Raw genomic sequence first — 21,162 nt, forward strand, 5'->3', positions numbered from 1 at the left:
ATTTGGCGTATCGAGGCATCTACCCTTCTGCTTCGAATTCATTATTTTCACTGCCAAAGAAACTCGTAAATTGAACGAATCAAATTTTCCGAAGCTTAGCACTGGTATCTTGAAAACGAATCAAAGTGCACGACACACTTTGGTATCGGGGTGGCATTTGACCCCTGGAGAACTTAGGGGGCAGCTTGCACCAGGAAGTCCTTTACTGGTACCAACAAAAAATCCACGATACGATTCCTCCCTAGAGAAGACGAAGCTGGAAGATGAAGATGAAGAAGAAGATGAAGGATCATCATTTCTTCCTAAGCGATGCAATTGTTGAAAAACGATGGTCACGGAGCTGTCCAGTCGTTTTGGAGCAGCTAGAGCGGTAGGTTAGAGCGGAGGTTGGTGGCAAATCGAGGAGCGAGGAGGACGAGGCGATTTAACACGATTGGCCGGTGGAAATAAACTGGCAACACGCGCATTGGTTCCATCGATTCCATTGGCTATCGAGGCTTCTCGCGCGTCCGTCGGCCTCCCGCTTCCACCGACGCGCTCTCCAGCGGCTTCGTCGCGCTCTTTTTTCGCGTTCCACTCCATCTCCGTTCGACCGCTCAGCCTTGGTGGCCTCGATCGACATCGAACAGGTACCGGATGGACCACTGAATCCCCTAAAAACTGGAAACTTCAGGTTGTGTGTGTGTGTGTGTGTAATTTAGGAGTTTCTCTTAGGAGTCTCTTCTTTAGGGATAAATGAAGAAACTATTTAAAATTGAAAATCTACACAAGGACCACAGACCACTTTATAGTAATTAAAGTGGGGACCAGCCAAAGATCGAGTTACTACGAATTTAGAGAACGCTGACATAATATAGCAACGCTACGCGACAGAGTGGCAGGATATTGATTGTTGAAATTTTACTATAAAAGCGAATTGAAACAAACGAGCTTATTAGGGTTCCTGGTTCACGCGGTCCTAATGACTCGGCACATAAAGTCCAATATACGCGAGAGACAGCCACACGATGACCATGACTCAAACGTTCCCCCATCGTGCCGGGTAAATAACACCCACGTGACGGTGTCGCTTTCTTCCAGTCGGTGGCTAGATTACCGGGATGAGTTATGATAATTTCTGCTGGACAGCGATCAACGACGTCGGGCAATCAAACATGGCGCCCGTGGAGCAATCGAGCGTCTCGAACTCCGCCAACGCCGCTGCTATAATATGCATCTCCTGAACGAGGGAATACAGCTGCTGTTACCTCCGACCAAACACTTGTCCTCTCGCGTCTAGTTGGAGGAAAACGATTAGAAGATCGGTCGAGAACGATCGTTCAACAGGTCCCCGAAAACCCAAAATCTTTAGTACTACTGTGAGAATGTAGTGCAACGGTTGAGTATTAATAATTGTTCTTCCCAACGTAATTAATTAATTAATTACCATTCGTGTCTAGCAGCAGAAAGATTTCCAGTAACAGATACAGTAATTCACACTGTTACAATTTCGAAATGTTCGTGGAAGTAGCCCTGCTGGTACTCACACTCCGATTCCCAAAACTGGTAAATTGGGAAGTGGAAAGTACGTAAATCATTGCGCACTAAACGATAATCACCGTAAATCCGTTACACCCTCTCTTTTCTGGCATCATTTGCGATTTCTGGAACCATTTGCGTTGGAATAGCGCGCTATGTGTGTCGTACTTTCTACAGACCATTCTGGGAAACGACGTGCTACGCATGCTTTTTATTCCTTCGATTCGGATGCTATCGCGCTCTGCGATCTGTTGTCTCACATTGTATAATAATAAGACAACGGCGCTGCTACTTTCACTGACGTCGAGTGTGTCTTTTCGTTGGATAACTGCGCACGAAAATAGCCACTTTATTTAGAAAGCCCAGGGTCTGCTCGCTCAATGTCGATGCAGTCGAGATGGCCAATTTATCCGAAACCCTTAGGGTCTGTTCGTTCGATGCTTTTGGATAGGACTGAATTTTGTCAGGACTGTTCAACACCAAAAGTACGAAGCACGTAAAAATATAAAGCTAACAGTTCCTAGAGTTCTATGGTCATTTCTTTTTATTATAATCAATGCATCACGTGTGATTGCTATTATTTACAGTGCTGTCACATTAAGGTCATCAATTTTCGAGATTTCTATTTTGTTATATTCAAGGCTTCGAGTCCTGCAGGCTTTGACAAAATTCAGGCTGATGGGAGGCCTAAGTGAACTACCCCTGATCTATAACTCCTCTTAACAGGGTGTACATCTTTCCCTCTCTTCTGCCTTCCGCGCTTTATAGACCACCATATTAGCTTTAAACGAAGAGAATCTAAAACAGAAGCAGCTTCGAGATCAGAAAACTCGAGTAGGCGACTCGGAGGTGGACCGAGGTCAAGCCTCCTTGCAGCGAAGGGTCAGAACTCGGAGCTTTCAGCGAGATTCAGGTTCGCCCTCTCCCTCTGGTCGTTCGCCACCCACCCCCGGCGCCGACAATCTGATTCCAAGCCGCCGCGGTACACCATAGTATTATTTATCTTATGAATACCAAACACGCCGGTACGCATTGTATTATAATTTACTTACCGACGTTACAATTACAGTTTTGAGCGAGTGACCGAGCTGTCGGCAATTGCGCCCGTTGGAATTGCGTTTTCAGCTCTCCATTCGAATCGGCGCTCCGCGCTCGCCTTGCTCGAGTCCTGTTTGCACAGGTCGAGGATAATATTCAATTCCAATTCGTCCAGTGTTAACCTAGCCGCGGTGTATAACCAGCGGCTTCGATACCAGCCAACGAACCAATACTCTTACAACAGTAATATAGTAACGCGAGACTACGCTTGTAACGAGAACGATCATCTAGATAGTGATTGGACCACGTGTCTATCATTTCTGATTGGTTGTAAGAAGACTGTGGATTTTAAGCATTTATGACGTATCGTGATATAGAAAACATATATAAAAATGTATGTAATGTATGTTGAATACATTGTACAATTAATATAATAATATTGGTATTTTATTTTGTATAGGTGCACATACCTTTTGGTTATGTTTAGTATTTGTTTATTATACTAATATACAGGGTAGTACTAGTTTTGACCCTCAGGATGGTCACTTCCGTTTCTTGCCTCAATGACGTCCAATCGGTAACTGGAGGATCACTGGTACCGTTTCTAATCCGTTTCACCGCCATCTTGACAGAACGCCCGTTTAGAAACGATCGACGAGCGATTAGTATCGAAGGTAGAGGGGCGAAGTCTGCATCTGGCGCACCTGACGGTCAGTTGGGGCCCCTTCTTCGTTCATCCTCGAGCTGCCTCCTTTCACTCCAACCCCTTTGGCAGAACGCAGCCGGATGAGCGCGCCTCGTAACGTCTGCTTCTTAACGATCATTATTGAAATTTTACTACCTCTTAATTGGAAATTAATGGTTATACCGACGCACACCACTCGTCAGGGAATTAGCTTGCCGGACTATCGCCCCGACGCGCTCTCCACGTTTAGATATCGCGTTATAATTAATTGCGTTCGTTGCGTTTTTGCCGCCTGGTAACGATTCGACAACCGCATTTCTGCGACCGCAATTCGTGACGTCGGACTTGCACGCCCATGGATTTCGTTGGATGCGAAATAGCTTTTATTCGAACTATGGTTATCGTAAAATTAAATTACCTTGGTGGACGCATTTTTTTTGGAAAGATGGGAATTTGATAGTTTTTCAGGAATTTTGCTACAGATTTATTCCTTCCACTCGATGCAGGATACTTTCTGTATCTTGATTGTTTATACTTCTGTATAAACAATCGCGTATCATTTAAACAAACGGTACGATTAATTTTTTGGTTTGCGCAAACTTCACACTCTCCATTCGCTTTTTCCCATCAGCTCAGATGATTAGACGCAGGCGTGGGTAATTTGGCTCGTAGTAGGTGTTAGCTCGAATTCGGTTAGGAACGCGAGTTAAGTGTCGTATAGATTAATTAGGTACGATGCTGGGTTTGACACGGTAGATCAAGATTGGGTGGTGTACCGGGTAGATGAGACAAATTAGGTGGATCCGGGTGAAGTATGATAGACCAGGGGTAGACGAAGGTTGGATCTCCAGGACCAAATGTTTTTCGACGTTACATTCGATCTGCTTCTTGCATCCAAAAATAAATAATGGAATCACCAATTACGAGAATCGATAGATTCTCTGCAAGTGAAGCGAATACACGATAAATTTGTTGCAGTAGCAGGCACTGTCATCTATATATGGACTTGAATCGAGTCACTTGATAAATCGATCACGAAGAGCGTATTTCATTGTTACCCAGGCACCGAGGCTCCCAGGGTCGAATTTGTCGTCGTTACAGGGAAAAAAGTAAATGTACACGAGTTATCGAACGGATTACTCGAGCGAAGGGGGACTATTTCGTCGTGTCTTTGCTTCTCAGCCGTTCGAACGTCGTCCGAGTCTAAAGAAGGTTCCGCACCAGAAGTCAACGTATTCCACTTCACGTGGAGCGTCCACTCTGCTCCTTATGTCGTGCTCGTTCACCCTTGACGCGACACCTTTAAGTCGTCGGGGCCGAATGTTCCTCCTGCGCGTTACATGCACACCGTATTGCCAGTGCGGATGCACGGAGCCGCAGAGAAACCGAAGGGGAGCCGCGCAGATGTCTGTGAAATTCCGTTCGGAGAGTCACTCGAGCGGAGCCGCGTGCATAAGTGGACGAGGCAACTCACTTTGAGGCGTCTTCCTTTCGTTCCGTGCGAATTCGGAACGTCTCGACGTCGGGGGGCCTGGTACCCATGATCTTTCGGTGATTAGGCCAATTTTGGGTCGGAGGACTCGGAGGACTCTGCTCGCTACCGATAGGAAGCGAAAGTGGGCCACCACTGTTAGGGAAGAACCCAAAGGAAGAGGCTTCTTCAGAAGAGGCTTCAGGATTTTGGGCTCTCGTAAGACGATGATTCCACGTGGTGGCACTTAAACGAGCCTTTCACTGCACGAATCGATTAACTCCACTTTTTGAAAAATCTTCAATTTAAGTGTAGAAGCACTTGGTATAGTCATAACTTTTTATCATTTCTGCACGAAGATTCATTCAAGGCAACTTACTTGGACAACAAGCCTTAGCTATCCGTTACACGACAATCTAAGGAAACATCCAATCATGGCAAGTCTCCCCCAGCGAAACAAACGTTTTATTGCCTTGAGACTCCGTCCAATGTGTTTCCACGTTCAAATTTACCGTGCGAGATATCGAGTCAGCAAAGGATCCGAAGATCAAGAACCTATTTGCCAACTCCTTCGTCTACCACTTGCAACACGTGTAAACACACGATAAGGGAACTGAGTCGTTGCTCGAGCAGGAAATGAGTGCAATAAGCCGACAGAGCAAACATAGTCGCAGGACACAATCGACAAATTTTCAGGGGCCGGAAGTTTCCCTTTCCGATAACGGAGTCGACAGGCACAGGTGTAATCTACCTGCGGTCTCGCGTTCAGGTACGGGTGTTGGTCAGACAAAGAGTCGAAATTGAAAGCTAATTATCTGCGGTTCGTCCTTGCGCCTTTCTCTCGTCTCCCTTTACGGAGTCCTCGACAAGAGGACCACCGGGAAGTACTTAGCTACCTGACATAGTCTCGCTGGCAATCGATAATTAATATCTCCCAGCCGTTTCGGCTGGTGCGCTCTAATTGACGATCGCAATTAGTTCCGGACGATATAACGGGTCGAATCGTGGACTGCTCGTTAAATTTCGCGTGCTATTGGGTCATCTAGAATTTTCGTATATTTTCTGAAGAAACGAAGTGAAGTTTAGGCGAAGAAAGTATGTACGCACTCTGCGAGGAAATAATACATTGTCTACATTTCCTTTTCATTCTTACCAAAATGTACCAGACAGTTACCCAATGTTATCCTTTCTATCTATTTCGTGTATCGTCTCGTAATTATTTCGACGAGCAAGATATTACGAAAGAGGAATTTTCTAGATCCAAATCGTTTCCCTTTTTCATTTCTCAATTAGTCCTTCGTTAATGTAACGAGATTATACTGTCATAATATTCCATACCTGCGGTGAACACAAGATGTTCGCCACCGCCACATTTCTGTATACAACCCTCTTGCCACCGCTGCGGTCAAGGGATGGCAAGGATAGCAAGAAATGCGGTCTGGCTTGGAGTGTGCGGCCACCTTTAATTCTAAAAGTACCGGAGCAACTCTTCGAGAACTCTGTCCGTTATTCTCCTCGCGACACTCTTAATCTCTGCCATTAGCCCAAATTTTTTTACCTTCATTTTTATCCATCGATTTCGTCGCATCCAGATCAGGAAACAACGCGAAAACGCGTTTAAAATGGGTTCAATTATCAGCGTTAATTTACCGGGGGAGGTACCATCGCCGTTTAAACTCGAGTATTACGTATAATGCAATTAGGAAGTCGGGATATATTTTTGGGATTGTATCAGCAGTGACGGCGCGGCAGGTCACGCTTTTCCCGTAGAGACTATTAACTTCCAGTAACGTGTGAAAACGGTTGTAAATTTTGGCTACGGCTCGTAATGGCTTGAGGGACTTTAAGGATGTATAATACGAATAGGGGGGCTCCTTCGCCACTGGTATCCCGACTGAAAAACCCTCAACCCTGGCGAACCCTTGCATGTACGTAAGAATGTGCAGTAATACACTCTGCGGAGCACCCCATTCGGGTACGGGAAAAGGGGTAAGTAAGCTCCGGGGCTCCTACGGACGCATAAACATAAATTATCAGCTAGTAATTACGAGATACAGCCGAACCCCCACCCCGCGGGATCGTGGTTGCTTTCCTTTTCCAGCGGGGTAAGTTTCCACTTTGCATGGAACGCCGGGGAGCGGGTAGCAAGGGCGAAGAAGAGGAACCATTCGCACCCCCTTTCGGAGTAGCGAAACGGAACTGTGTGGACCGGCTAATTGTTATATACATTCCATTAGGTTAATTACTGAATTAAGACTTCTGCCGTGGCGTTCTCGCGGGGGTGGATAATTATTACACGCTCGTGAGCTACGGCAGATGCTGCGATCAGTTCGATCGAACCGATTTTACAGGCCCTGTGGCTAGGATGCTCTACGTTTAGCAGTTGAAAAAGCTCTTTGAATTGTGGAGAAAACTTATTTGTAAAATATGAAGGTCCAGCAGTTCGACTATTTCCAAATCACCCAACACGAGTTTATTCAAGTGTTACTCTTGACAGCATACAACCACTACCACTTCAGGGTGTCTGCTACTCTTAAAATGATTCTCGAAGTGATTTCTATCGCGTGGAAGTTGCTATCGCAGCAGAAACAAAATGATGAATTACGAATCAAGGGCATAAAAATAACGGATATCCTCCATTACCTTAGAATTATGCTCTCGCCTTGATAAATTCCCCCAATTCGAAGGAAGTAGCGAAAGGGGCCAGCTACATAAAGCACGAAGCGCCACGGGGTTGGGCCGTGAAATGCCGCATTCAACGCGTGTCCCGGCTAATAAATAATTAAAACTTTTGTTTCGAAGGTGTCACTGATGTACGGCCTCCTCCAGCCGTCTCGGCCGCTGAGTAATCGCGCTTTATGAATTAAGGTTATGCTTTATGTTAAAAGATTCGCTCGGCATCTGTTTCTAATTACCCGTTAATGGCTATAGCGCCGGTAGTAAAACATCCGTTATTGTAAAGTTTCAGCCTCCTATGGCGTGTCTGTCGACTGCGTAATCCCAGATCTTGATATCTACTACCTTAGCAAATGAGGATCTAAGCGGTACAGATTGGGGTTTATTTAAACACTTCATGTTTTAGTCCACGAAGAAACGATTAAAAAAGATTCCATGGCAACACCGAGCTCATACAAACGATCACGAGCTACGTAAAGTATACCGTGACAAAGTCTGATAGCCACGAGCCGAGGTACAAATTGTTCTCTCTTCCACCAAAATGTATCGAAGAATAAGCGAAGCCATCCACACAATGGCGAGTCCGGACGATCAGTATTCCATTCTGCAAACCAGCATTAAGCGATTCGCATGAATGGCTGCGAGTATTCATACCGTTGTGATTCAGATTCGTGGGGGCCCATTGAGCGAGGATCTCGAGTGGTAAGCGCGACGTTCGACCGACGGATCTTCGATCCGCTCGCGGACTCGCGATCTTTTTCGTCCTTTTATCGGAGCCGCAGGACTCCACGTGATTGCGTGGCCCTGTGGGAGGGCAGACGCGCAAAACATAATGCGCCCGTGGCGCGGGTGTGGGTGAGAATGTATGCGACGCACTTGGCCGGTTTCTTACGCGGCCATTCATCGCGTATGCGTGTGAGTAATTAAAGAGAGCGACTGTCACATCCGGCGACCCACGCGAGAAGGGTGCGGCCTCTGTCCCTCCCCGTTCCTCCGTGCTCGAGCTCCTTCTCTGTCCCACCCTGTCGGCCAGCGTTTGGCTACGTCGCTCCATTCCGCTTCCAACGCGTCGCGAACTCGTTCCAGAGGTTCCTTTCTGTCGGTCCTCTGGGATTCAGCAACTTTACTGGCGCCTACCTGCTTGGGGACCGCCAAGTATCGAGCCCGAAGACGGATTCTCATCGAAATGTAGGACGTCGTCGGAACTGACCACCACCGACCTACGCTAACACCTTCAATGACTAATACTCTTCAAAATTTCTACCGTAACTAAATTTTGCTCACAGGAAACTAAACAATCAAACGTTTATCGTGAGCCTATCTTTGTAATTTCATTGAACTCCAAGCATTTCATTTTCTTTTGCACTTAACTCTCAGAATTAAGGGGTTAAAGGGAAATGTGTTAAGGTAAATTATGAGGAATATTCTTAGAGTGCATCTTTAACAGCTATCGAAGCAAACAAACCAAACCAGGAGTTAAAGAAAACTTAAAAACGACCCAATTTAAATAACTACCCCTTTCCTGAGTACGTTCTTCGACCTTCTGTACGCACAGACTGTTCGACGATTCGAAGAACGCAAGCTTCCACTTCCCACCCAGATCTTAGATCCATGAAAAGCTGTCTCGCGCTGCTGTTTCTTCAGTTCAGCCTTCGCCGACCCCCGAAAAACACGAGGGCGCCGACCAATCGGAAGCCCGCGCGTAATTTCACTCGATGCCTTTAAATCTGTACGTCTCGCGGCATAACTCAGCTTATTTACGATCTCGAGGGCGCAGGGGGTGACGCGAATGTGTGACGCATTTCGCTGATTGAAATTTTCCCAAGATTATTCCATACACCCTCTCGCCCACCCCTTGGGGTGGTGGCATTGTCTTCGAAAGGCGAGACGGTCCTCTTAAAGCGCATTGATCCAGTAATTCACCGTATTACAGCACTCCCGGCATCGTTACGAAGATTACCGCGACGGAAAAACCTGCGTCGGAATTACGAGCGGGCTGAGGACTAGGCATAATGCCCGCTGCGTGGACGCTTTTGTAACAAGAATTACGCGGACAACTACGGTCTCTTTAATTCGCTTCTGAGCGAAATAGAAATGCAATAGGAATTGCACCGGGCTGCAATCGTTTCCTTCGTTTCTGGGCCGCGGTAATTCCTTGCTCGATGCTTATATTTCGATGTTAAAATTCCGCGATCGGCGATCACGTCGATGTTTACGTTTCGTCGACTCGAGGAAAATGCTTGGAAGCTGTCAAAAACTGGAGGAAAAAACGAAGGGTATTAATGTACGTTTCGAGCTTGTGATTGAGGTGATCTTCGAAACCTGAAAATGTGAGAGAGTACACAATCCAAACAGCTTAATTATTACTTCGATTTTTACATGCAAGTTAATCACTTTCGTGTATGCATCGTTAACTGCCTTGCTCTGCTGGTTAAATATTGTGTACCGAATTATAAAATTCAATGTCGCGATAGTCTGATAAATGGGAAATGAATTCATGAATACTGCAGTTAATTAACGTGTCTGTTACACGGGATGAAGATTATCACTTCTAAGTGCTGAAAATCCTTCCATATTATTTTACGTAAGCGAAGTAGATTATTTTACATGCATAAAACGAAATAAAGCGCGATCGAAGAGGACAGACTCGAGTGAAGTGAAATCACTTTTAATTTGGCTTCGCTCTGTTTCTATCCTGTTCTCCTCTATCGTTCTTCATCTCGATTCGTTGTTACTCGTCACTCTCGTTAGCGTAATTGCGCAAAATCGGATTAAGGTATATAAATTCTGAATAGAAGTAAGGGAAGACGTATGGAATTAAAGGAAGTGAAGCAAAATAAATTCAGTTTAGTGAATTTCCATGTAGAAATGAAACCATTAACAATTTATGTAGCTAATAAAGAACTTGATTAATGAAAATTTATAAACAAACGCAACAGTTTGCTGCTGCACATACGGAATCGTGTACTTAAACACGCGAGGAATACAGATACTAAATGATCAGAGAAATATTTAATATTTTTATATTAACACAAATATCAATGTTGTAAATAACTAGCGTGTAAGATAAAAAGGTTTTCGTAATTTTTTCATAATCAGGAATAGAATTTGAAGCGACGTGAATTCACGTCACCGGTCGCGAACGTGTTAAAATAAATTAGAATTAAAAGTTCTTTTGTCTCCTTGAAATATACTTTGCGTTTCCAGGTCATCGTATCCAGAAACTGCGGCTTCCGTAAGAAAGATGGGAGGCTACGTGGAAAATATTTTCAGGCAACGTATTTCAGCTATGCTTCGACGAAGCTCACTCTTTCAGGACCAATAGAAGTTTCAAAGAGCTGCAATCCATAACGCCCGCGCGTGTCCCAGGCTTCCGTAGGAATTCCAAGCCCGAAATTGCAAGGAATCGTTGCGGGGAGTTGAGCAACAGCGTTGCAACGACGGTCCGTTAGTCTATCCGCGCAATAAACTACAATCACAAATTACAGAGTCAAATAGTTTCGGCGTTTCGCGCGGAATGTCGCAATTTCAGGTCCGCCAACAGGGGTTTTCGGGCCACGGAGACTTCTTCCGAAGGTGGGGGAAGATGGAGAACCGTCGGCCAGGAAGAAACAGGAGGTGGGAACCTGCTGGCTCTAATGAACTTACAATAATTACGAACCCATTGATCTATGGGGTCTGAAGAGTTTTCCCCCCTGCGCAACATTGCGGAGGATCTCGTCTGTTGTTACTCCGATCCACCCTTGTTGCTCGAAAGCTTCTAGGATTCGTTGACACATCGGCTGCTGTACTCGTGAAAATGTCTACAGAGTTCAAATTTACAGTTAAAAATTACAGAGCGAAAATGTTCGGAATGGCCATTATCGAGATAAATACGCGACTGCGGTCTCAATCTTTCAACCATTCCAAGTATTTTGTCCAGGTTCGTTAGCAACTACCTCGTACACATTGGTAAAGTATCTCAACAGTGGTAATGGGCGCTGAAAAAACAAATCCTTTAATTGACCCCAAAAATAAAAGTCCGACGGACTTAAATCTTAGAAACGAGCAAACCAGACAGTAGCTATTGTATCCATCTGTTAGAAAATCGTTCGTTCGAGAATTGGCTACTCGTGAACGTGGCGGTGACCATACATAAATTACGCCCGAGGTACGACATGTAATGGAACTTCAAATAATTCACGCGATTGATTACTCGAGAGATTCGCATATGATTAACCTGTCGCGTTATCGTCGATTAAACCTGCTCACAAATTTGAGCTGACGACGAATGATTATTAATGTTATTGGTGAATATGATCGTAGGAAAAATAAATAATTTTTTGTCTGTTACTGGTTAAATAAAAATTCGTAATGGACGGATGAACGTTGCAAACGAATCGCTACAAAAGTAAAATTCCAACGAGAAACCAGCGCGTCAATGTCTCTTCCAACATCAAATTGGAAATCTGAAATCCGTCAGTTTGACGGGTTTGGTTCTTCCAGCGTTAATGCATTCGTCCAAGACTTCCATTCACGGTTCCTGCCGAAGATTGATACAATTACGAACGTCAGTCACGTTCCATAAAAAAAGTTTCAACTTCACCTCCCGGTTACGACCTCAAAAATAGTGCCGGTAACTGTAATTCATCCAAGTATCTCTTCCGATCCCTAACAGATCTTCCAGTTCGTTTAACGAACTTCCGAAGAGGGGTCAGTCGTAACTGGGCCAAAGCGTACGGGAATTGTCACTCCTCTATGAGCTGTAAACCGTTGCGACTTATTTATTATGATGATTTCCAGAGCTGGAGCTAAAAAGTCCTCGCTGAAGGCGAATTGCGCGCCGACAATGGTTATTGTCGACCCTGGTACCACTGTTTAACGGTAAATCAAGGATTTCTTTTAACGAGCATTAATTGTTTTTGCGATAGCGAGAATGGTTTGGCCGGGCGGTTAAAGTTAACGGCGTCTGCGCTCAATATTGCCTGTCGAGTAGCATGTAAATGGTTTCTTTCCTCCTTCCAGGACGCGTTTCCAGCGGACAAACACAGCGTCGGGTTTTGTTCGTGCTAAAGTACTCTTTTTAAACAACGTACCGCTTTCTTTCTCTGTTTACACCTACCGCGTTGAATGTGCGCGATCAAATGTATTCTTCTGGAGTTGAATAACGGTGGCATATTCAGAACTATTTTCTCTTCTTTTTTTTTTTTTTTTTGTTTCCATAGCCCGACGAAACAGGAAGCTCACATGCCAAGAAAACGGACATCGCGGAACGAACGCCGTTAACAACGCTTGGACAAGGAAGATAGAGAGGAATTTCAGAAAGGTAAAGATACGTGACGATGAGATAATTTCAGAAATAGCAGGATAGATGGAAGTAGAACGATAGAGAAGGGAATGTGAGGCTAGAGAGAAGGGATTTCAGGTGTAATAAAACCTCGATTTTATTGGTATATTTTTAAGCGGAGGAACTTGGAAGAAAAACTCGTCTACAGGTTGGTTGGCACGCCGTGAAAGATTATCGGAATAACAGGAGACAGCCTTCTCGTAATTCAATCAAGCGTTGGAATTCGTCTGTGGACGATATTCGAATTTTTACGGTCACTCAGAAATGAATGACTTTTCATTAAGGATCTAACGAATTAATCTCGAAGCTGAGGCGATAGTGAAAATGAATCTGAAATAAGATTCGTGACTTTGGGGAGGTTACGAAAGCCTCTCTACTCCATTAATAAGTAAATAGACGGTGTGATAAAACTATAAATTGTAAAATTCATCTAGCACTTTCGTTCATAATTCTTAATATTCTTCTCAAGTACCAAATGGGTTTCTACCCCGTTAATTAGCTTAGCTTGGCCTCTGCAATGGCGCGTCCTGTAAAAGCACGTTTATTGTATGGTTTGTTGTATCGCGTAGCGTAAGAATGTTTGGCAGAATATTCGGAGATCGGAGTGGTCTATTCGTAGTAATGACGGTGCCTCGAAAGATGCAATAGGGCTATTACCATTTCTCCCTCCCCTCCCTCCAGAGGCGGCGTGTGACGACACGATGAAAATTGTCATTACGCAAACTGGCGCGACAATTATCGCGGCGTTCACGATTGCAATTTGCAACCGTCTGGAAACGGTCTGGGATTACTCAACGAATCATCTTGTAACTTTTAACTACCGGCCCGCGCGCTTCCCCCGCGAAATTCTGCCCCGGTTCCTGGAGCACGAATCTTGTTGTCCTGGAATCTTACTCTTCTGGGCACATCGGATTGAAAATCTGCCTTCCTCGGCTATCTTTTTTCTCAAAGAGAACTTCCGGCAATTTTCATCGCGGAACCAGCTGGTAAATTGGTGCAGTAGCTTTAACGAGGGTTCGAGGGTTCAAGGGTTCGAAGGTGTTTAGAATTTTATTCTAGACGCTCGATGGAAAAATTTCTTTTCTTTTCACTAGATTCTAAATTTTGTCGACATTTAATGTATTTAGATCGCACTGAATTAAACGATTACAACTTTGCACCAGAAACGTCCAAGATTAGGAATCTAAAATTCGAGATAAAGCGATACCATCCGTGGAATTCAATTAAAGCATACAACATACGCCATTCTCGGCATTTTCCGAAGGGCGTCAAACGCGACGAAAAAATCTGCTCCTTCGCCGGCAATAAATAATAAATAATTCTTAAAACAGTCGCCTATGCATCATCGTGTCACTTTCCCGGCGCTATATGCGCGGCGTTGGCGTCGCCAGCGTCGTCGTCGTCGTCGACGTCGCCGACGACAACGCGGAACGACGCGACGGAAAATTTATCGATGCTAATTTCCCGGCCGCGGTCCTCCGCCGTCGCGGAAAAGAATTGTTGTCATCCCGCCCCCCCTCCCTTCTCTTGACGCCCCCTCGCGCCACGTCGTCTTACCCTGTCCTCGAGGCCGTTACCTGCGAGGGGTGTCTTCCTCCTAAAACCCCTTTTAAAACGGTGTTCCTCGTGTTTAAGTCGCGGTGACTGACGGCGAATCGGCAACGGCGGAGAGTTGTTCTCCCTTGGGCGGTTTTCTTGCGGGTTCACTCGTTTTCCGGGTTTACCACCCTTCGGGGGATTGTTTCGGCGTCGCGTGGATTGTAATTGAGGATTCGAGGCGATGCCGAGCTAGGCGTCTCTCCTCGGATTTAGCAAATTGATTTTTGCGTTTCCATGGAAGTGGAAGCAGCTGCCTTTTTAATTACCAGGAGTATCCATAAATAATTTCGTCAACACTTTCACGTCTGCATGCTTCGCAACATTTTTCTTCGCTGCAAACTTCTTCGTTAAGAAGAATTATTAATACAATAACATCACATTGATTGGCTTTGCCTAATCTTTCAATCTTTTTGTTCCAGCCAAAAATTATATTCGCAGCCAGTATTAGGTGCACCTAACACCTAAAGTAGACTCCCGCGTAACTTTCACTCCATATCCACGGCGTGTGTTCGGGGACGTAATTACACGTCCGAAAAGAGGTGGTACCGAAACGTCTCGGTGAAATCGAGCAACGAGGAGCGTCGCTCGGGGTTTCAGCAACGCAAACCACGGCTAGCGTTCTTTCCTCCGCGGGTTGAGCAACCAAGACACCAGGCACGTGTCGACGCGAACGCTGTTTACAATTCATTATCACCCCACTCCGGCAAATTGTGCATTACGGTGTAATTAAGTACGAAATCGTCACGCGCAACGGGCTGTGGGAGTAAAATGGTATTCATCTTTCTCTGGAAAACGATTATTTCAGGGGAAGAGAGATGCTTTGACAGAAATGGGGCAACGTAGTTGATGTTGAGAAGAAGTCAAGGATCAATTTTTTACTTGAGATAAAATTATCAGTGATTTTAACATTATTCTGGTATGTTTATGAAGTTCAAATATTTAGATTAATTAATTTTGAGGTTTATAATTTAATGTGTCTACGATTGTGATAAAAAACTGCTATCGAGAATCATTTTTCAGCTGCTCGAACGCAAATGACCGGCACTATTAAGTCGTAGCGACGTTTAACAACACCGTCGTGTACCCAGCGAGGTTCACGAGGAACGTAATTAAATGCGAAAGAGTGTGCGCCTAATTGCGGCTGCCCTAAATTTAGCAATATTCGTGCTCCGTGTCCGTCTTTCGACAGACGTTTCCAGCATCCACCACAAAGCGGTTCGGCGGTTGCATTTTAATTTCGCGAGATATCCGTGTTCGTGAATAATTATAGATCACGGGATCATCTCTCTTGGTTTTGACATCGCCTCCTTAGGCTCGTTGGATTCGAGTCTCTTCTTTTATCGCATGAATATTTCTAAACATTTCGATAAGAATAAAATTTTGTTTTCAGACAATTGAAACCTACGTAACTAAGTGGTAATAGTTGGAGGTCTCGTCAATTGAATGAAAAGCTTTGAAAAAGAAAGAATAAGGAGAATGGTACCGAGAAGTCGCGAGAAAGATCCCGAAAGTTGCTCGAAGGGGCCCATGACTGACGTCGAGTGACGATGTTCGCGTTAATTCAGCTCCCGTCTACGTTTGGGGTTCCCGTTTCTTCCGTTCCGCGAAGGGTTGAAATTTATTATCGTTATCGTGACCGCGAGCGTTCGATCAGCGCAGAACAAAGCGTAGGAAGGGCGAAGTAATTTTCTCGCAGGTGCAACGACGCCCGCGACAGCAAAGTAGTTTACACCGTTTACACAACGAGGCTCTTTGAACGCGGGGCGAAAGCACCTAATCGCTCCCCTCCCGAACACGGGGGAGGATCGTAAGCGTTCCCCGGTTTTTGTCAGCGTCGTCGCGGGCGAATTCGTCGATGTCGAGGCACCGAAAACCTATTAGCTGACAGTCAATAAACAAAGGAACGTTCTGGGCGATATAATATTGATTAATGGGGAGGTTAAGGAAGCGTGGAGCCGTTTAGTCAAAGTTCTCTCCAAGGCGGCGCGAAATCGACGCGGAAGGAGGGGGCAAGCGTTTGTGTGCGTGCCGAGTATATGCCGAGCGATTATCGAATTTCCTCCCCGTAACAACGAGGTTCTATTAACTCCCACCCGCGCCGGGGCTCACCCGATACAACCCCTGCTTTTGTGTATTGTTAAGACTATCCGCATTAAGCGATCCATAATAAGGAGTTACTCCGCGCGATAAATCGTTTTAAATTGCCGCGGACGCAGACCCGATCGTTTGCAGCAGGCACTGGGAACTGGTTTCGGGCAAAAGACGATATAAATGATAAATAATAAGCCTAAGGCACCGCTTCCTTATCGAGTAATGATGATGAGTAGAAGATTTCTCATTTTCGACGCGGGGCGATGTTTGCTATTAAAAATAACCTCTCGAACGTTTACTGAAAAATTATGATGAATTCCCTTACCAAAGCACGATGTTGCCTTTTCGAAAAGTTTCCTTATCCCTTCCCATTGTTTTCGACATCCATTTAGCGACGTTTCCGCGAATATCCGCTTCGATATTTCAAAACATACCATTTCAAGCGCTGTCCACGGATGGGCGAGCAAACCAACGTTGATTCCGTGGAAATCCGGACAAAGCACACTTTGAAAAATCGAGATATCTCCGAGGGGAAAAAATAAATTCAAACGCGAGCGCAGCAAGCCGAGAATTCGGGTCATCCTTTGCGTTCCTGCGCATAATGTCCTCCGACGAATGTTGCCTCTGTCCACGAAATTTGACGGCGGGAAGCGAACGGGAACAAGCTTTAAAGGAACGTACAAGTCGAGCGGAAGGAAAAGCAGAGTTTGGCTCGTCCAATTCGAAATCAAACTTACCGTGAAATTATTTTGCGCTCTCCTTTTATACTTTTCTTATATATACAGGTTGGGGCAATATTAATTAGCACCTCAGATATCCACGAAACTACGAGTCTCGCAGAAATATTTTCTGAAATAAAATTGCACAGTACGAACCTCGGACATTTGAAGGTTACCTTCATTTAGAGAATCTTAAATTCAATGACCTTATGTAATAGTTATGTAATCGTTATTGCACTGTAAATATATACGAGCCACTTTTACGGTTACATATAGAGGGAGAGATAAAATGCAGAGATTGTTGGTATCCAGTGGCTGAAAGTGAACGGAAACAATAGAATTTACTTCTAATTGAATGGAGGGGGGTGGATAAAACGGCAACGTTTCAAACTCTTCAAGACGGTTTCCGACTGGTTCGAAGAAGCGGAATGCAGTTTCCGTAAGAAAAATGGAACTAATTGGTCCCCTCGAAAGACGCGGACTTTCGTGGCAAACAAGAGCGCATGAAAAGCGGGCCGAGGAGCGAGAGAGGAGGAACCGGGGAATCTTGTACTATCTGGAATTGTAGAGCACGACGTCGAGTGTGTACCGTGCGCTGCAGGCTTGCGAAAGATAGTTGGTGCACTCCAGAGATAAAAGGGAGCCATTCTTTTTTTAGAGGGAACGCAAACGAGAAATTAGAGCATGGAGGCTATGCTTACCAGTCAAAATAGTGCGAGGCCCGGTCGCGGACACGAGAACAATTCTTCAACTTTACGAGGTCCTGAGGAAACGTAGTGGCAACGGAAAGTTTACGCGACTATTAGCTCGGAACTGCAAGGAATGCGAGGGGGGCATCCCGGAGGTAAGGAAAGTTTCATCTTTGGACCGGGGAGTTAATATCGGTTAATATCGACTTCTATCTTGACCAATCAGATGTGTTTGACACAGTTCGCGATCTGATTCCGATTATCTGAAAAGAAGACGCCACAGCTAACTGATTATTTTTCTCCTTATTATCCATTTTACTCGATACCAATCACCACGGATGTTGACCTTCCTTAATTACTCCTACCATCGAATTCCCTCGATCGCGTATCGTACGATTCCGAGCACGATTCTCTACCGAAAGGGAAAGAAAAAGCTGTAACATCTCCCATCGGCGAGGCCGGAGGGGTGTGCTCGGGCAAGGGTTGGACGATAGTGTTCCTCATCGAAAGAAACGTCTCGGGGGCGGGCGAAGATCGATAACGCCTCGTTTGTACGGGCGTCCAGAGTTTCTAACCAGATTTTCGAGACTTTCGAGTGGCACTCCGAACGTCAAAGGATACTTTCCGCCCGCGGCGGGCCGACGATCGCTCAGGAGCGAAACGAACAATCGACGCGGCGCGGAGTCAAGTGTCGAACAACGGCGCGTAATCATTCCGGAAGCTTTGTCGCGCGCATCCGAGTGTCGCGCACAGTTCGCCGCTGCTTCCTCGCTATTGAAGAGCCTCATTAGTACTGTTTGTTATTGTTTGTACGACACTCGGGGTGAAAAAGAGCGTGATACGAGAGGGTGCCCGAGGTGTCACCGTGATCCCGCTGATTCTCGCACCTCTCTCGTCGTTACGGAGCCCACCACCCTCCCCTTCCTCCCCTACCACCCACCCGCCGCTGGTCTACTTGTCCTCATTTTTGGTTTCCTTTTAAGCATGTTCCTCACAATACGCGAAAGCTTGTTAAGTAGAAGCACACTTGGACTGATACGTCGAGATATACGCTGTCGTCTGACAAAGGGGACAGGAAATACTTGGAATGTTCTTGCGCCGATGTTAGTCCGGTCCGAGGCGGTCGCGTTCTTTCTTCGTTCGTCGGGGAACGCGCGCGGTCGATGAAAACGGAATCTTACCGATCCGAGACGTATGCAAAAATATAACGAGATATAGGTAGACGCGCGCTAGAAGAGCAACATGTGTCCACGCGAGAATATTTCCGAAATTGTGTACCGAATGTGTAGCTTCTTCGGAGAGGGAAGATTCTTGCGTTGTTTGCTCCACGCTGCTGGACTCTTCAGTTGGGCTACTCTAGCGGATTCCGCCTTAAGCGCAATTTAGACAGAGCATGCTTTCTCGCATGACTCTTTGAACAGGCTGGCTCGAGGCATCGCGAAAGGAAACGTGCCTCGTCCAAATTGGGCTTCAGACGCTTCACCCAGTTGGAAATTGACTTCTGATGTCTTTGAACCAAGAAGAATTATTTCTTAGGTAAAATAGACGTTTCCGCTTTGCAAAATCGATGCTGTACTTTTCTTGGAACTCGTCGATCTCAATTGGACCTCTCCAAGGCGGACGCTTAAGATACAGAAGCGTAAACATTGTATAATTTGTCCATAAAAATTAATTCTATTATGCTGTGATATCTCAAAAAAGGTTACAATAATAATCACAATTGATATAAGCGTTCTAAATACATTTCGTACAAAGTTAAACTAAATTTTATAGAATAAAAATGTGCGGATACTTTTGAGCGGTAGTGTAGACCGAAGGGTTATTTTTTCTCTTCCTGCTCTGCAGCTCGAGCTCCAGTTCGCTGCTGCTCAGGCTAAAGGGTTAACCCGAATTTATCGAAACGGTTATATCCCTGTACGAAGCGCGTCCCTTCAAGTCCGAATCTGTCCGAAGCACGTCACCCGCAAAGTCTGTTGGCGTGTTTCGCGTTGACCCAATCCGCGTCAGCAAAAGGGTAGGAGACGTCCACTCTGTTCGTGCTGACCAGCGCGCGATTACTCATTCCTTCAGAATTAGAGGCGCATCAAACTTGCACGGACAGAGAGACAGTAGTCCAGTGGAGCTCCGAGGAAAGAAGAGGCCATAGTCTTTTAGCTCATCGCGCTGTGCAAACAAAGCGGGACTCTGGAAGGCACACGCGCGCTCGTGGCACACGTACATCCTGGCCGCCGAGGTTTACGGCTATTCCCTTAATTGCAAAGGTATCGCTTTTGTACTTCCGTATAATAATCTTCCCGGGGCTGAACCATTAGCCTTCCGCTAAATGAACGAAGGCCCCTTTTTCTCTGCCTTCCAGGGCCACGTTTTCTCGTTTTGGTCCTTCGTCCTGGTTTTCGCGGGCAAACGCCGCGCGGATTGTTCCTCGCGGAGGAAAAAGAAAATTCGGCGGAGAAAAAAAAAAAAAAAACAAGGGAACCCGAAACTCTAGGCCGCCTTCGGGTCTCTCTGAACCGGCGCCTTATATCCGCGGGAGCGCCAAGCTAATGAGGAGCAAATCTCGAGGTAAACGGAGCCGATGAAAGAAGAAATTCTAGGCGGAATCGCGGGGAATTGTTTGCGTCATCAGGAAGCAAACACTGTTCGCCTCTTGCGGTTTGCGTTATGGTGAATTTCTACGTAGACGTGTGCATTTGGTTCCTCGAGATTGATCCCTCTCTCGAACAGTTCCAGCTTGCTTTTCGTTTCTATCGATCCTTGGTGCGGCGGCGGCGGCGGCGGGGGGGGTGGTGGTGGAGATATTTGGAAATTATCGTCAGGATGCTTATTAAAGGTTTTCCAATATCCACGGTGAATCAGACACAATTTACAGCCAGTCCCATAAATATTCGTACCCTCTATGTTTATTGATGGAAATGATAGATTTGGTGTTTCTGGACAATTTTTTCATTGTTTCTGTTTTATTTAAGCCTGTATGAATCTCTCTAATAATGAGAATTATATGGCGTTCCATTTATACATGATACAATTTATCTTATATCTGAGGGTTAATGCGAAGTCCTTGCTCTTATTTGTACACTGTGTTTCAAACGTCTACAGCAAAGTGTAAAGTTCATCCATGTACTCCCATGTGCTTCCATTATAATGAAACATTTATTTGAGAACATCAAATCTATTATTGCATTTAGGCAAGCTTCTTTAAGAGACGTAGAGGATACGAATATTTTTAGGGCTGACTGTAAGCGATTTTTTCCCTTCAATTTCACTTAAACTTCAAAACCGAGCACGGATACGAGAATTAAAAGTTTGAATGAACCGAGTGATCGATTGTCTCCGCGTTCGTCACGCTGGTT

The 21,162-nt window shown here is 45.4% G+C and overlaps 1 long non-coding RNA gene across 1 annotated transcript in view; it reads left to right on the plus strand.

Annotated features, from left to right (window-relative positions):
• Positions 1-11,684, plus strand: part of LOC128890260 (uncharacterized) — a 146,581-nt gene extending 134,897 nt beyond the window's left edge. The window contains exons 6-7 of the long non-coding RNA XR_008460596.1: positions 10,596-10,831; positions 10,921-11,684. This is a non-coding gene — a long non-coding RNA (uncharacterized LOC128890260). The remainder of the gene's footprint in view (positions 1-10,595; positions 10,832-10,920) is intronic.
• Positions 11,685-21,162: the final 9,478 nt, after the last annotated feature.

The sequence above is a fragment of the Hylaeus anthracinus genome, unplaced genomic scaffold (genome assembly GCF_026225885.1).
Source record: "Hylaeus anthracinus isolate JK02 unplaced genomic scaffold, UHH_iyHylAnth1.0_haploid 12000, whole genome shotgun sequence".
In the NCBI taxonomy this organism is placed as follows: domain Eukaryota; kingdom Metazoa; phylum Arthropoda; class Insecta; order Hymenoptera; family Colletidae; genus Hylaeus; species Hylaeus anthracinus.